The sequence below is a fragment of the Geotrypetes seraphini genome, chromosome 11 (assembly GCF_902459505.1).
Source record: "Geotrypetes seraphini chromosome 11, aGeoSer1.1, whole genome shotgun sequence".
Classification (NCBI taxonomy): domain Eukaryota; kingdom Metazoa; phylum Chordata; class Amphibia; order Gymnophiona; family Dermophiidae; genus Geotrypetes; species Geotrypetes seraphini.
Window position 1 is genome coordinate 84,313,693 of NC_047094.1, and position 17,687 is coordinate 84,331,379.

General features: G+C 47.4%; 1 protein-coding gene across 5 annotated transcripts in view; it reads right to left on the bottom strand.

The window, feature by feature from the left end:
- LKAAEAR1 (LKAAEAR motif containing 1) overlaps window positions 1-17,687 on the bottom strand; it is a 155,844-nt gene that overhangs the window by 123,579 nt on the left and 14,578 nt on the right. For 2 of the 5 annotated variants that reach the window (XM_033914303.1, XM_033914301.1), the window contains one exon: window positions 15,309-15,478. The exons of the other annotated variants lie outside the window; for them this stretch is intronic. The gene's annotated coding sequence lies outside the window, so the exon portion shown is untranslated. The remainder of the gene's footprint in view (window positions 1-15,308; window positions 15,479-17,687) is intronic. 5 annotated transcript variants of the gene reach the window in all.

Consider the following 17,687-nt stretch of genomic DNA (forward strand, 5'->3'; position numbering starts at 1 on the left):
TAAAAATAGTTGAGAGCCCTGAGATCCAAAAGGGTCTCAGATCGCCTGTCTTCTTCGGAACTAGGAAGTAACGGGAATAAAACCCCCTGCTTTGCTGTTCCAGGGGAAGTTTCTCGATGGCACGGAGACGAAGCAGAGCTTTAGCTTCCTGAAGAAGAAGGGTGGTCTGGGATGGATTGGAAGGATACTCTGTTGGAGGAAGCTCTGGTGGAACCTGAGTGAAAAGAAGAGAATATCCTTCCCTGATTATTGTGGAATGGAAGGAAAGAGGCAGTAGAGAATGACACGGGGAAAAAAAAATCTGTCCCCATCACTGCACCGTCCCCAGCCCACCGTCCCCTTCACCGCCCTGTCACCGCCATTCCCTTCACTGCCCTGTCACCGTCATCGCCATCCCATTCACCGTCACTGTCATCCCATTCACCGCCCCGTCACCGTCCCCGCAACATCCATACAAGCCTCAGTACTGCAATATTTAGCTTATTCCTTCCTTATAAATCAAAGTTCTGGCTGCTGAACTGGAGAAAGAGATGTTCAGCTGGCAGGGCTTTCTTCATAAATTTTTATCAACACAACTAATATACTTTATCCTGAAGAAAAAAAGAAAAAGAAATATCATTTTTTTTCTACCTTTGTTGTTTGGTTTCTGCTTTCCTCATCTTCTCATTCACTGTCTGTCTTCTCTCTGCGTCTTCCATTTGCTCTGTTACTGTGCCTCTCCTTTTCTCCCCCCCCCCTTCCAAATAAGTCTGGCACCCATCTTCTTCCCTCCACTCCCCCCATAGTCTGGCATCTCTGTATTCTTCCCTGCCAGCATCTTCTTCCCACTCTCTCTTCCCCATTTCCCTTCAGTGTCTTCTCCCACTCTGTCTTCCCCATGTCCATTCAGCGTCCTTCTCCCCCTTTTGTCACCCTTCACCATGTTTCCATAGCACCCTGAACCCCTTTTGTCACCATTCACCATGTTTCCATAGCACCCTGACCTCCCTTTGTCACCCTTCACCATGTTTCCATAGCACCCTGACCTCCCTTTGTCACCCTTCACCATGTTTCCATAGCACCCTGACCTCCCTTTGTCACCCTTTACCATGTTTCCATAGCACCCTGACCCCCCTTTGTCACCTTCCACACCCTTTCATGCCACCCTGACCTCCTTTCTTTCTCCGTCCCAAAGATCCTGATATGACTGCTTCTGCTCCGATGGAAGAGGTAAGTGACGTCGGAGGGGGCTGGGTCGGCAGACGCAATGAGTTGCGGCAAGATCCCGCGATGACTGCGGCTGCCAGCCCCCCCCCCCCCCCCGACGTCACTTACCTCTTCCCAGTCATCATGGGACCTTCTTCATTTCAGCGTGGCTGCCGACTCTGCTCTAAGTAGGGCAGCTGTGCTGAAGTACGGTTTGAAGCAGCGCGGGAGGTTCCGGATCCGGCCGGCTGTGCACTCCCTTGGAGCGTGCACCCAGGGCAGATCTCCCCCACCCTTGGTATGCCACTGCCCATGTCCTTTCAGCGTCCTTCTCCTCCTCTGTCTTCCCCATGTGCTTTCAGTATCCTTCTCCCCCCTCTGTCTTCCCCATGTCCTTTCAGCATCCTTCTCCCCCCTCTGTCTTCCCCATGTCCTTTCAGCGTCCTTCTCCCCACTCTCTCTTCCCCATTTCCCTTCAGCGTCTTCCCCCCACTATCTCTTCCCCATTTCCCTGCAGCATCTTCTCCCCATTATGTCTTCCCCATATCCCTGCAGCATCTTCTCCCTACTCCCTGTTCCCCATTTCCATTCAGACTCTTCTCCCCATTCTGTCTTCCCCATGTGCTTTCAGCGTCCTTCTCTCCCCCTGTCTTCCCCATGTGCTTTCAGCGTCCTTATCCCTCCCTCTGTCTTCCCCATGTGCTTTCAGCATCCTTATCCCCACTCTCTGTTCCCCATTTCCATTCAGCATCTTCTCCCCATTATGTTTTCTCCTTGTGCTTTCAGGGTCCTTCTCCCTCTCTGTCTTCCCCATGTGATTTCAGCGTCCTTCTCCCCAATGTCTTCCCATGTCCTTTCAGCTTCCTTCTTCCCTGTCTTCCCCATGTCCTTTCAGTGTCCTTCTCCCCCCTCTCTGTCTTCCCCATGTCCTTTCAGTGTCCTTCTCCCCCCTCTCTGTCTTCCCCATGTCCTTTCAGCGTCCTTCCCCCCCTCCATCTTCCCCATGTCCTTTCAGCGTCCTTCTCTCATAGTAACATAGTAGATGATGGCAGATAAAGACCCGAATGGTCCATCCAGTCTGCCCAACCTGATTCAATTTAAATTTTTTAATTTTTTCTTCTTAGCTATTTCTGGGCAAGAATCCAAAGCTTTACCCGGTACTGTGCTTGGGTTCCAACTGCCGAAATCTCTGTTAAGACTTACTCCAACCCATCTACACCCTCCCAACCATTGAAGCCCTCCTCAGCCCATCCTCCACCAAACGGCCATATACAGACACAGACCGTGCAAGTCTGCCCAGTACTGGCCTTAGTTCAATATTTAATATTATTTTCTGATTCTAAATCCTCTGTGTTCATCCCACGCTTCTTTGAACTCAGTCACAGTTTTACTCTCCACCACCTCTCTCGGGAGCGCATTCCAGGCATCCACTACCCTCTCCGTAAAGTAGAATTTCCTAACATTGCTCCTGAATCTACCACCCGTCAACCTCAAATTATGTCCTCTGGTTTTACCATTTTCCTTTCTCTGGAAAAGATTTTGTTCTACGTTAATACCCTTCAAGTATTTGAACGTCTGAATCATATCTCCCCTGTCTCTCCTTTCCTCTAGGGTATACATATTCAGGGCTTCCAGTCTCTCCTCATATATCTTCTGGCGCAAGCCTCCTATCATTGTCGTCGCCCTCCTCTGGACCGCCTCAAGTCTTCTTACGTCCTTCGCCAGATACGGTCTCCAAAACTGAACACAGTACTCCAAGTGGGGCCTTACCAATGATCTGTACAGGGGCATCAACACTTTCCTTCTACTGACTACACCTCTTTATACAGCACAGCATCCTTCTGGCAGCAGCCACTGCCTTGCCACACTGTTTTTTCGCCTTTAGATCTTCAGACACTATCACCCCAAGGTCCCTCTCCCCGTCCATGCATATCAGCTTCTTTCCTCCCAGCATATACGGTTCCTTCCTATTATTAATCCCCAAATGCATTACTCTCCCTCTCTGTTTTCCCCATGTGCTTTCAGCGTCCTTCTCCCCCTCTGTCTTCCTCATGTCCTTCTCCCTCCTCTGTCTTCCCCATGTCCTTTCAGTGTCCTTCTCCCCCCTCTGTCTTCCCCATGTGCTTGCAGCGTCCTTCTCCCCACTCTGTTTTACCCATTTCCCTTCAGCGTCTTTTCCTCTCCACCCCACATTTCCTCCTCGCTCCGGCTGCAGTAAGAAGGCAGTTTAGACTCGTGGCCACGAAGGTAAGGGGCAGGGAAGGAGAAAGGGAGCTGTTTCAACTCAGCGGCAGCAGTAAGGAGGGCAGCAGTAGGGAGGGAGCGCGATAGGTGACCGCACACGTTCCCTCCCTTAACTACGGGGACAAGGCCATTCACCGCTCCAAGGAACAGTGAATGGCCTTGTCCCCGTAGCCACGGTGAACACAGGTTTTTCCTTACCGTTTTGGTGGGTTACCCGCGGCTACCCGCCACCGTGTCATTCTTTAAGAGGCAGAATGATGGAGGTTATGCTCTTTTGAGACAGTCAAAAAGGCTGCGAAGCCTTAGGTTCAGCAGAAGGCTGAGGTTTCTGTTGCTTCTGTTGCTGTGATTCCTTGGAAGGGGCTCGAGTGTAAGGAGCCGCCCTTGGAGTATAATGCCTCTAGAAAACTGGAGTAGGGCGTGAAGGTTTTGTAGGAGCTGACTTTGGCTTTGGTCTGACAATGGAAGCAAAATATTTTTCATGATCTGACAACTTCTTAGGGGCAGCCTCTATGGATTCATCAAAGAGGTCATTGCCCTGAGAAGTAATGTTAGCCAGACGGTCCTGAAGATTGGAATCCATGGCAATGGTGCGAAGCAAGGCCAAGCGGTGTAACGCTATAGAAAAAGCAGTGGCTGTAGCCGACAGCTCAAAGGCATCATAAGATGACTGGAGAAGATGCAATCTGAGTTGTGCCAGAGTGTGCAGTGACTTCTTGGAACTCAAAATGTCTGTTAATCCAGGTTCTTCAGAAAACCTGGAAGAAGATCAAGAAGGAATTCGATATAGACGGCATCCAAACTTGTCCATACTCTTACCCTCCCTTCCAGAAGGAACTGTAGCATAGACCTTGGAAGGATGGGTTCTGAGACAAAAGCTTGTGAAGAGGAAGTTTAAGTGACACTGCAGGAGGTTGAGGTAGATGCATGATCTCGAAACACTCCTTAGAGTATTTAGAACCAGTATCTAACTGAATTTCCAGATCATCAGCCATCTGACTAAGGAAGAAGGAGAAAGACAGCTGATCTGCCAAGGCCTTGCCTCGAGAAGGGCTCGATGACCTTGAGGTGCCTCGAGTGGAGAACGAAGGTGAAGCTCTCTAGAGAAGTGACAATCCAAAGAATATGGAGAATTGGAGGAGGCAATGAAAGCAGCTGATTCCTCAGGGTCCGGAAGCAGAAACCTAGAGTGAGGAGTTGGGGGCCTCGAAGAACTGGAAGGTCTGGAATGAGGCCCAGATGAAGAAGGCTGCTCTTTAGAAGATCTGCGCCTCGATGGGTGTCTCAATGAAGACCTCGATCGGCAACGAGAGTGGTGCCTGGAAGCAGGTCTCGAGGATCGAGGAAATTTCGCCCTATGTATGGAAACAGGCAACGCTGCTGGTGAATGGTTAGGGGTCGAAGCTGTAGATCGAAACTCAGTGGTTTGGATCGAGAAATCTCGAAGCACTCCCAAAGACTCTGCTCCTTGTATGGAGTGTGCGGATTCCTGTCGAGACACTCACAGAGAATCTACTCCTTGGTTAGAGTGTGAAGGTTCCAATCGAGACACTCGCAAAAATTCTAATCCTTGCATCGAGTGTGTAGATGCCAGACCAGACACTCTCAAAGACTCTGCTCCTTGCATAAGAACATAAAAACTGCCATCACCGGATCAGACTCATGGTCCATCAAGTCTGGCGATCCGCACATGCAGAGGCCCTGCCAGGTGTGCACCTGGCATAAATTAAGTCACCCATATCCCTCTATGCCTCTCGTAAGGAGATGTGCATCTAGTTTGCTTTTAAATCCTAGAACGGTGGATTCTGCAATAACCTCCTCTGGCAGGGCATTCCAGGTGTCCAGCACTCGCTGCGTGAAGCAGAACTTCCTGATATTTGTCCTGGACTTGTCCCCCCTTAGCTTCAGTCCATGTCCTCTTGTCCATGTCACATTGGACATTGTAAATAATTTTTTTCCTGCTCGAGGCACAAGCAGGAACTCGACCTCGCGGGAGACTGATGATTGCCCAGGCTGTATTACAGGAGGCATTGTCGAGGCAGAACCATATTTGCTCAATAACTGAACAAATTGCTGCTTCAACATGGTCTGGAGAGAAACCTGCAAAGGTGGATCAGCATCTGAAACCGGACCACTTGCTGAGGCTAAAGGCTCCAAGGTAGCAATGGAGAGGAGGACCATCGCAGGAACCTTCTGCTTAGGTATCTGACCTGAGGGGAGCTCAGTGGAAGATAAAGCTGGCGTACTCGAGGCTAAAGACGATCCAAACGAGGACAGTCTGATGAGGCTAGAGCAGTGGCGTACCTAGGGGGGGGCGGGGGGGGCGGGCCGCCCCGGGTACCAGCCCTAAGGGGGTGTTCCCGGCCTTGCCGTTCAGTCCCCCGCCACCCCCGAAGGACCGCTCGCCCCCCTGGCCTCCCCGCACCACCTATGAACAGCCGCAGCAGGATCGCGTAGTCAGCGTCAGCATCCCTGCGCTGCTTCCTACGACGCGATCCCGCCCCTCCTCTGACGTCAGAGGAGGGGCGGGACCGTGGCGCAGGAAGCAGCAGGGATCGCTGACGCTGACTTCGCGAAACTGCTGCGGCTGTTCATAGGTGGTGCGGGGAGGCCAGGGGGGCGAGCGGTCCTTCGGGGGTGGCGGGGGACTGAACGGCAAGGCCGGGAACACCCCCTTAGGGCTGGTACCCGACGCTGACTTCGCGATCCTGCGGCGGCTGTTCATAGGTGGTGCGGGGAGGCCAGGGGGGCGAGCGGTCCTTCGGGGTGGGTCGGGGCATCAGGCCTTCAGGGTGGGGCGGGCGGGCAGGCAAGCAGGCTTTCAAGGGGGAGGGGGTGACAGGCAGGCAGGCAGGCCTTCAAGGGGGGACAGGCCTTCGGGGGGGGGGTGCAGACATTCAAGGGGTGCAGGCCTTCAAGGGGGGCAGGCAGGCCTTCAGGGGGGTGCAGACCTTCGGGGGGGGGGGTGTAGGCCTTTGGGGGGGTGCAGACCTTCAAGGGGGTGCAGGCCTTCAAGGGGGAAAAGGCAGGCAGGCCTTCAAGGGGGGGGACAGGCCTACAAGGGGGGGGGGACAGGCCTACAAGGGGGGGGACAGGCCTACAAGGGGGGGGACAGGCCTTCAAGGGGGGGTGCAGGCCTTCAAGGGGGGGTGCAGGCCTTCAAGGGGGGTGCAGGCCTTCAAGGGGGGAAAGGCAGGCAGGCCTTCAAGGGGGGGACAGGCCTACAAGGGGGGGGGGGGGCCGGCCCACAAGGGGGGGGACAGGCCTACAAGGGGGGGACAGGCCTTCAAGGGGGGGTGCAGGCCTTCAAGGGGGGGTGCAGGCCTTCAAGGGGGGTGCAGGCCTTCAAGGGGGAGACAGGCCTTCAAGGGGGGGAAAGGCAGGCAGGCAGGCCTTAAAGGGGGGACAGGCCTACAAGGGGGTGGGACAGGCCTTCAAGGGGGGGACAGGCCTTCGGGGGGGTGCAGACCTTCAAGGGAGTGCAGGCCTTCGGGGGGGGGGGGTGCAGTCCTTCAGGGGTGGGGTTTAGGCCTTCAGAGGGGGACAGACCTTCGGGTGGGAGGTAAAGTCCTTCGGGGGGTGCAGGTCTTCAGGCGTGGGGTGTAGCCCTTCGGAGGGGGGGACAGACCTTCGGGGGAGGGGGGTCCTGGTGTAAAAGTACACAGAGGGAGAGAGGGAAGGGGGGGTTCAAAGATACATGCATATGCCAGACTTTGGGGGTTAGAAATAATGGGTCTAAAAACAGAGGAGTGGGAGAGAGATGGTGCATAATGGGATTTAGGGAGGGAAGGAACAGAAAGGGAGAGAACTTGGAAACAGGGGATGGTGTGGAGGGGGGATAGAGATACTGGATAGGAGGATAGTTGGGAACAGAAAGGGAGAGATGGTGGATCCTGGGGTGGTGGGGAGTTGAGAAAAGGTGAATCTGTGGATGGAGACAAAAAAAAGGAAAGATGCCAGATCTCCGGGAGAGGGAAGGGAAACGGAAGGGGAGAACAGAGATGGCAGACGGATGGTTAGCACGGAGAAAGGAGACCCTGGCAAGCAAGACAACAAGAGCCTGGGACCAACAAGATTTGAATATTGATCAGAGAACAAAAGGTAGAAAAAATAATTTTATTTTCTGTTTTGTGATTACAATATGTTAGATTTGAAAAGTGTACATGAGACAGCTTGAAATGGGAACTTTTCTATTTTTGTGAATGGCAAGGCTGAGTTCAGTTAAAATATATGCTTTATAAGAAAATATAATAATGTGTTTTATAAAGTTTATAAGCATTGCTGGCATACTCGGTGAGGTGTTCCTAGTGTTGGTGGTGGTGGTAGCATGTCAGTGTGTTGAGAGGAAGAGGTAGTCTGGGAAATTCTGCTGAGCAAACTCTGGGCCCATTTCCACCCCCAGTTAGTCCACTCCACTCAACTGGTTCACACACTGAGTGGGTCTTTGGGTGTTATTTCTGGGTAGTTGTTTTAGAATCTCTTCCAGTGGTTTGTCAGTATCTCCTTCTGGTCCAAGGAAGGAAACTTTGTCAACCTTAGCATTGACCTTCAGAATATGTTTGTAACAGCGCTGCTTGTGTGGCATTAGGCTATGTAGTGATCGAAAGAAAAAAACAGACCTTTGCACATTTTTGCACTATATGGTGGGTGTATGAGGAGATTCATTTCCTGCACAGTTAAGTCCATTTTTTCTACTGAATAATAGTATAGGTACAATGAAAGTAAATAGCAAAAATGTTTGAGTAGATAATTAAGGAAATCTTTTTCATATTGCTTGCTTATGGACTGGGAAAAAAGACTGTTCAAGCAAATGTCTCCAGAACTGCTTTAATGGAAAAATGTGATTTTTTTTTTTTTAAGTACTTTGTGAAATTTATTGTTGTTGTGAAATTTATTGTTATACTTTGTTTAAACTTAAAAAGCGGTGTCATTAACAGTGAATCTAATCGAAAAATCGATTCAACAGGGTGAATCGGATCGAATGAAATATTTTTCTCTGAATCGGGCAGCACTATTGGCTACCATGAGAATGGGCTACTGGGCATGATGGACCATTGGTGTGACCCAGTTAGGCTATTCTTATGTTATGTTCTCATCTGTAGGGGCCTTTGTTTTCACTTCTTATTTTAATGTATTTTTTTCCTGGGAACTTATCAGTGTTTTTTTATAATGGGAACAAAAATGGAAGAGAATTAATGTGTGTGGAATGGGGGGGGGTAACTAATTTCTTCAGCTAAATAATTCAATCCACTTCAAACAGACATAGGAGAACTCACGCACCATTCACACACCCTCCAACCAAAAACGTCAAAAGAAAAAAACTGTTCGACAACCTCCTAGCCATTCGAGCTGCAACACTTGACCCCCAACTCTACAACCTATTGACCTCGACCACAAACTACAAAACCTTAAAAAAAGAAATAAAAACCCTTCTATTAAAAAAACACATAAAACCAAACTAACATAATCAGAACTGTCCCAAGCATCACCTGCAACTACTCCATATGTACTTCTGATGTCATGACAATTCAGACATAATTTATGTTATGTTATGTTTGGAATAATGGTTACATAAATGAGGTTCAATAAAAGAAAATTTTCTGTGGGAGCATTTGTTGGAACTTCTGTTATCCTGATTTCTTCTATCTGTGGGCTTTCTTTAGCTAACCTACTTATCTGGGGCTTTCCACTTCTGCAGCTGCCCTTTTCACGGTCCACTTTGCGCTTGCACTCTCTGGGGGGGGGGGGGTTGGGTCTGGGCTTGGTGGGGTAGGTGTGTCTGGTAGTTTTGTCTGGGTGGTGGCTGGGTGTTTCTTGGGTGCTTGTTGTGCGGATTGGTGTGTCTGGTGAGCGGTCTGGGTGTTGTTGCTTGTGGGGGTTTTTTTCATTATAAAATATGGCTGAGGGTCTAGTCCGGCTTATTATTCTTGTGGGTTCTGGGGTGGGATTTGTTTGCTTGCCCCAAGTTTTGGCCTTTTGTTGTGTATTGCTATGCCTCTCATTGGCAATTTTCTCTTGGAAGAGGCTTGTTCATGCTTGTTGTTGCTGTTACTCTCATTCTGTGTTCTTTTTGATAATGTATAAGTTTCTGTACAGACCATGGTTGCTTGTCTGGACCTTTTGCCATTCTCAATAAAAATACTTTGGGAAAAAAAAAAAAAAAAAAAAAGAAAATTTTCACTGCCTGTTTCTATTCTGACCATTTATTCCATTTCATGGTTATTGCAAAAAAAAAAAAAAAAAATTTTACATGAGGGGGGGGGGGGTGTCAAAAAATGATGGGCCCCGGGTGCCACATACCCTAGGTACGCCACTGGGCTAGAGGTCGGAGTAGTGGAAGCAGTAGGACCCTCGTTGGAAGGTGGGACCGAGGTAGCATTCGAGGTCGAGGGTGTCACCAAGGAGTTCATCCTGAAGAATTTTTCCACTAAAACTCAACGACGTTTAAGAGTCGAGGTTGAAGAGTAGCACAGCGCTCGCATGACTTCAAATGATGGGCAGGCCCAAGGCACTTGACGCACCAGTGCAGTGGGTCTGTGAAAGAAATTGACGCTGGCAGTGGCTACACTTCTTGAAGCCCGTGACTGGCTGGGACATAGGAGGGAAAATAGCCGCTGTGAAGTCGAAGCCTGCAGGCTGCGGCCGCACGGCCTGGCCCGCCAGTCAGTCACTGAAGAAAAAATAAAAATAAGTTCTTTTTCTTTTTAAAGGAAAATAAAGAAAGTAACACAGCGATTCGTGACTAAAAAGAACACGAACCGCGATGAGAGAAGGCACAAAGTGAATGAAGTTCAACGCAGAGTGTCAAAGTACAGACTTCTCGGCTCTGCGGAAAACTGAGAACTGAGGAGACTTGCCCTGTGCTGGGCGGGAAAGCACTCGTGCATGCACGGTGTGGCTGACTCGAAACTTCTAAAATTTTCTACAAGCAAGTATGCTTGCAAGGCTGTCCGCATCGGGGCTCTGTGGATGACGTCCCCCATATGTGAGAATAGGCTGCCTGCTTGTCCTGGGATAAAATTAGGTGCTTTTGCAGATGATATCCTGCTTCATTTGAAGAATCCTGAATCCACCATTCCGCATTTACTAGATCTGATTGACCGATTTGGAAAATTTTCTAGATATAAAATAAAATTGGAGTAAATCGGAGGTTCTTCCACTAAATATACATTGTACAAAAGGATTATCTGATTCATTCCCTTTTCTTTGGAAGGAAGAGGGTATAAAATGTTTAGGTATTTGGATTCAAACGCTGGAAGATACAATGAGAGTAAATGAAAAATCTTTATTGCTGAAGGTCACAGAAATGTGTGAGCAATGGAACCCCTTTCTTGGTGGGGGAAGAGTCCAAACGATTCATTACGCACTTTAAGCATTTTCAACTGTTGATGAAATTGAAGGAGGTTTAGGATATATGAATTAAGAAAGGAAATGATATGCCAAAAATACATAAATGGAATGAAATGAAATGTATTGAAATGAAATGGAAGAAGGATTTTGGATGAGATAATCCTGAATGAGAATTATTAGATGAATTGAGAAGATCAAGTACGGGTTGGTCTTGAGTTTCAAAGATGGCATACTGATTCGTTAGAGTTTAGATGTACCCCATACCAAAATAATTAATGAAATTTTTAAAAATTTAATAAGCTTTTAAAGATTAAACTATTTAATTAATGGGAATAAAATTTGTGAGTTTTTATATGAGAAAATTAATGTAGGTTAAACAAATTATTTAAAAAAGTTAATCAATTAGTAAATTAATAAGTTGGTAGGGAGGTGGGGAATAAGCCAGTGATGTTATAAGGAGGCAAGAGAATAATTCATTCTTCTCTTGAAGAAGTCCCAGTATGGGAAAGATGGACTCCTAAGTCTGAAGCTTATCCCCGTAGAATTTAAAATTAATAAATTATTTTGTTTAAAGGTTAATATTTAAATTTATGTAAATGAATTCAATTAAAGGTTACACTTTATTTATTTAGTAAATTTAGAATCAGTGTTCATTTTTGATTTTTTGCAAATGGCCTTTGAGATCTGCTCATTAAGATTGTCATTTGTCGAGTATCAAATTACCCAGAATTTATAAGGACAATAGTATCTTATTTGCCACATGGAACACTTTAAATTTATTAATAACTTAATAGATATTCCAGTAGAAAAGTTCACGTATCAATCATTATGGTTGAACCCCAAGATTTAAATTGGCGAGTCTAAGATTCTCTGGAAGCATTGGTTGCAGGCAGGTATACGTACGCTAGATGGTGTGATATCTAATGGGAAAATGCTTGATTTTTCACGACTGCAACAATCATTCGGTATTTCAAAATCTCAAATTTATAAATGGTTGCAGTTGAAGCAAGCCATTCAGAAGGGATTCCCTGATTGGCCAAATCTAAAAAATCAGTATAGCTTGCCGGTCCTATGCTTCCAGTCAGATTTCCTACAGCATCAGGCCGCCCGGTGGTATAAATTAATATCTGGTTATATGAATAAGAAACCAAAAACAAGTTTGAGAGATATTTGGAACATTGAGATTAAGCAGCAGATTTCTGCGTCTCAATGGCCATGGATTTGGTCTTGGAGGATGAGGTGTACAGTGTCAGCATCTATGAGGCAAACTTGGTTCTTTTTGTGGCATAGAATTTTTTGGACCCCTGTTTGTTTACAGAAATTAGATAGTTCAAAATCTAATAGATACTGGCACTGCCATCTGGATATAGGAACACTGGATCATTTATTATTCTATTGTCCTTTGATACTTAACTTCTGGAGATCTATCTGGGGACATATTAATCTGATTCTGGAGACTATGGTTCCATTATCATATGAAGTGGTGTTATGTGGGACGCTGTTATTTCCTTAATCTCCAGTGGACAGGCATAAAAACAGGTTTTTGGGCATAATGACTAGGGTAGCCATCCAAATGATTACAAAAATTTGGAAGACTTATGACCGATTGAATTTCACCTTCTGGTGGAATTCGTTATGCTTATGTTACCAATATGAGAAGACATTTTATGATCAAAAAGGCAATAATAAGTGGTTCAATCTGACATGGGGCCCATTGACTAATATAATTGATTCTACTTGAATAGTTCATTATTTCCTTATTTCTGGTTATCAGTTGCACATCCAGGGAGGGGGAGGTTGTATATTAGGATTGGGTTTTTTTGAATTATGTATATGGACATAATACTGTATGGTTTACTTATTACATTGAGACTGGGGGAGGAATATTATTGAAAATGATAGTGTTGTTTTTCATGTAAACTGTATGAATATCTGTATGCACTGATTTTAATTTAAAAATGAATAAAGATATTTTTTAAAAAAAAGAATGTAACTCATCAGACAACTAAAGGTAGAAATGGCGAACTGCCCATTCTATTCCTATGGGCGGCTTGTAAAAGGACTGATTTATTTGTTAATTTAGGAAAAAGTAGTGTCCTTTTACTATACTGCAGTAAAAAATGTTCTTAGCATACCCTTATATGGGGATCTACTTTACATTAACGCCATTTTTACCACTTACTTTTTTTTACCATTGATAGCCATATGCTAATGTTGCCATTAGTGCATGGCCATTAAAAAAGAATTACCATGAGGGGCACTTACCAACACCTATTTTGTAAGCGGTAAGGGTTCACATGGTAATGTACTGTTAACCAGTTAGTATACGGTAATGTGGACATATTAACTGATTAGTGCAGGAACGCCTACACTCTGCTCACCAGACATGGCTCCTCCAACAAAAAATTTTTTTTAGCACACAAGCAGCATGCAGGTTTGGAACTTATTGCAGTCCTATGTCCCATGGTAAGCACACACTAGTGCTTACCACAGTTTAGTAAAAAGACCTCATAAATAGAAAATGGATACAAGATGATATCCTCCATTGCCCCAGGTATGTTAGATAGACTTTGAGCCCGCAGAGACAGGTAGAGAAAAGTACTTAGTACCTCAATGTAAACCACTTAGACAACCTCCATTGACAGGTAGTATATAAATAAATGATATATTTTTATTACACTACATTTATACCTTTTTGAGTACTGTTGGAGACCAAAACCTCCTTCCTCAGTCAGTATAGCAGCAGTATATGTGCTGACTTGAGGAAGAAGGTTTTGGCCTCTGAAAGCAAACTGAAAAAATGTATTTAGTTCAATAATCATATTTTCCATTTGTTTTATTTGTATTTGTTAACTTGTAATGTGGACATGGGAATATGTTCATTTTATATCTACTATCATTATATTTTGCACAGTACATCACTTTTTCTCTGGTGTTGCACTTTGGTTTCCTGGGGCTCAGTTTAATTTTTGTCTACATTATTCTATATTGGGTGAGGGTTTATTTGTGTTCTGGGTATGTGAATGATACATGGTTTTCTGTTAGAACTGACTATGCAAGATCAATCTATACCAGGGGTAGGCAATTCCGGTCCTCGAGAGCCAGAACCAGGTCAGGTTTTCAGGATCTCCACTATGAATATGTATGAGATGGATTTGCATGCACTGCCTCCTTGAGATGCAAATCTATCTCGTGCATATTTATTGTGGATATCCTGAAAACCTGACCTGGCTCCGGCTCTCGAGGTCCGGAATTGCCTATCCCTGATCTATACTAATCTGCTTATTTAGTTTTTCAATACATTTACTGATGTTCTAGTACCCACTGCAGTATTTGTGGTGTGGTCTTTTCCTAGACAGGTTCGTGTTGTGTAAATCATGGAAGAGTACTGCTATTATAGTATGGTAGAATTGCTCTGTAGGTCTTGAGTAGGGTTACCAGACATCCAGGAAAACTCAGACATATCCTCTTTTTAGAGGACTGTCCAGGGTCCTGGATGGACTTTCCAAAACCCGGCAGTTTGTCTGGGTTTTAGAAAGTCCTGACAAGCTCTGGCCGCATTTGGAGGGCAACTGAGCATGCTCCAGGCCCTTCAGACGCGGCAGGAGCTTGTTGTAGAAAAAGAGAGGAGGTTTGTGGGGGGCGGGTTGGAGGCTGAACTGGGAAGGGCTGGGGCAGAATGGGGTGGAGCCAAAAGCAGAACTGGGTGCAGCCAGGGTGGAACAGGGCAGTGCCATGTGTACGGATTTTTATGGCCCAAAAAATGGTAACCCTAGTCTTGAGTGAGACATTTGTAGTATCTTGTATTATTTCACAGTATACTTGGTACTGGATTTTGAATTTGGATTTAGATTGCGCCTTTCTCGGTAATAGCTGAAGACAACATTCGGGTACAGTAGGTATTTTCTTGTTGCTGGAGAACTTACAATTTAAGTTTTGTTCCTGAGGCAATGGAGAGTTAAGTAACTTGTCTAAGATCTCAAGAAGCAGCAGTAGAATTTGAACCCTGGCCTCTCTGGTTCTCAGCCTGGGGGTAGGGAAGGAGAGAAGTGCTGGAGACTATAGGGTTGTGGTGCTGGTGGGGATTAGAGAAAGTAAGATGAGGAAAGAAATGTTGGCTACCATGGTGTGGGGTTCAGAGGTAGGGAAGGATGCTGGACACCATGGTGGAGGGGGAGGACTATGGGATGGTAGGAAAGGGAAAGGGAGATGCTAGAGATGGAGGCAGAGCTTGGCTGGTATTGAGGGCAGAACACAGCCCCTCCCCAACAGAAAGGTGTTTCGCTCTTCATGCTGTCCTTAACTGCAATACATCTGGACACAGTAATAGGAACTGTTTCCACCTGTTCTGTCTCCTTTGCTAAATCAAAAAACATTTGAACCCTTAAAGTCATAAATAACTTGCCTTGATTCTTAAAGAACAATTTGAGTAGCCACTCCTTGTCAGACAATAATGCAAATGCACCATTAGTGTTACAGAAGAGCACTGTTTAGTCTCTGAAATTTCAAAGGGAAGATTAGGTACTTACTTTGATAAACTTCTTTCTAGTAAATAATCATATCATTCTTGATCCTGTAGGTTGTGTACTTCTGATTATGAGATGGTGTAGAGAGCCTCATTTACATTTTTCTGTTCTGCCTCTCATCACTCTAGGCTGTCCTGTAATTCCTCAGTTCGTATCAAAGCAGACGGTCAGACCTAGAGAAGAAAACATAATAGGGAGAGGTAAGGGGACTCTCCCCGAGAAACAAGTCTTTTTTGCTCATATTACAATATTTAACATGAAATAACCATGAACCACATATAACGAGGTGGAATGAACAAGCGTGGGATGAACACAGAGGATCTCGAATCAGTAAAAATTAAGGCCAGTACTGGGCAGACTTGCATGGTCTATGTCCATATATGGCCGTTTGGTTGAGGATGGGCTGGGGAGGTCTTCGATGGCTGGGATGGGCTGGAGTGAGTTTTGATGGAGACTTCAGTACATGGAACCTAAGCATAGTACCGGGCAGAGCTTTAGGTTCTGGCCCAGCAATAGCTAAGAAGAAGGAAGATTTACATTAAGTCAGTAATTTAAAGAGTGGGTAGGGTTGGGCAGATTGGATGGACCATTCGGGTCTTTATCTGCCATCATCTACTATATATGTTACTATGTTACCTGGGTGCAACCTGCACTAATAGTCTTGGAGTTCAGGCCGCGCCCCCAGGTGGGACCTAAGGCTCCAGGGCCTATTCTGATTGGCCCACGCGCCTTAGGCCCCACCAGTAGGCGGAGCTTTAGGACGGATGGGCCAATCCAGCCTCATTCCTTCGTTGGCTGCCTGCCGGACAGGCGGGTTTGGCTCCCGTCTGTCCGGCCAACTACCAAAGGTACGGGGAAGGGGGGTGGGGGGGTCGTGGGGGTCGGCCAGGGGGGGTCGCGGGTCGGCTGGGGGGGGCGGTCGGAGGTTCTTGGGGGGGGCGGTCGTTGGGGGGGGGGGGGGGTTTGCGTCGAGGGCAGGAGGGCCTGGGATCCCTCCTGCCCGTAATGTAGTGCGGGGTGGGGTTAGGGGGGTCGCCGTGGCCAGGAGGGTTTGGGCTCCCTTCTGGCCCAACTACACAAAGGTACGGGGAAGGCGGGTGGGGGTGTCGTGGGGGTCGGTCAGGGGGGTCGCGGGTCGGCTGGGGGACGGGCGGAGGTTCTTGGGGGGGGGGGGGTCGTTGGGGGGGGGGGGGTTTGCGTCGAGGGCAGGAGGGCCTGGGATCCCTCCTGCCCGTAATGTAGTGCGGGGTGGGGTTAGGGGGTCGCCGTGGCCAGGAGGGTTTGGGCTCCCTCCTGGCCCGATATTGTTGGGGAGTCGGCGGTCCTTCGGGGTGGGGGTGCGAGTGGTCCTGCCGGGGGGGGGGAGGTATCGGACGTCGGGGGGGGGCATCAGGCTTTCAGGATGGGGACAGACCTTCAAGGGGGGACAGGACTTCAAGGGGGGACAGTGCACGGAAAGTCAGGGGGGGTGAACGGAGAGTCGGGACAGCGCACGGAAAGTCAGGGCAGTGCACGGAAGTCAGGGGGGGTGAACGGAGAGTCGGGACAGCGCACGGAAAGTCAGGGCGGGCGAAAGGAGCGTCGGGCATCATGCGCGGTATACCCGTGAGCGCGGTATACAAAAGTTTTTGTACATATCATCGTGATTTCTGCGCGCTATACCCGTGTGCGCGTTTTACACGGGTGCGCGTTATATCCGCGAAAATACGGTAATGCTCCCTTCAAAAATCTAGACATGTCTGGGTGAGAGGCTAAATGACCTACTATTAGTCTGGGGCCTGAAGCATGAAAGACCTGCTATCTATACTTTGAGGGAGCCAATTGACAGGCTTTTTCAAGCCCTTCTTTGAAGGAATGCTAGAACCAAAGGAATTAGAGTCATGACCAGTCCTCACTCTTCTGTGTGCATTAGCTCTAGAAGCACTTCCAGGCCTTCGCATAGGTAGCCAAAGTTGTCTGTTTCTTGGACCTTAGGAGAGTGGCAATAACCATTTCCAAATAGCCCCTGCATGCTAAGGCTGCACGCTCAAGAGCCATCCCTTAAGACCAAAACTCTCTGGATCCTCCAAGGTCCTTGGGCCCTGTGAGAGTAATTCCAGATGACCGGGTAGTCTGAGACACTGGTCGCTCTGTAGACCTACCAGATCTGCATACTAGTGCTGCCTGATTCACGATTCGAATCGATTAAATTTTCAAAAAAATCGGCCTCCCGATTCAATGACCGACCCTTCCCCCGTGCCTTCCTAAAGCAGGAGCTGCCGCGCTACTTCTTGCTGGCTGTCCGCTGCAGCTGCAGGGGGAGGAGTCAGTCAGAAAGGCCTCCCCCAGCTTCCCCCCTCTTACCTCCTTAAGGCGAACACGGCAGTCTGCAGGCTTGTTGGT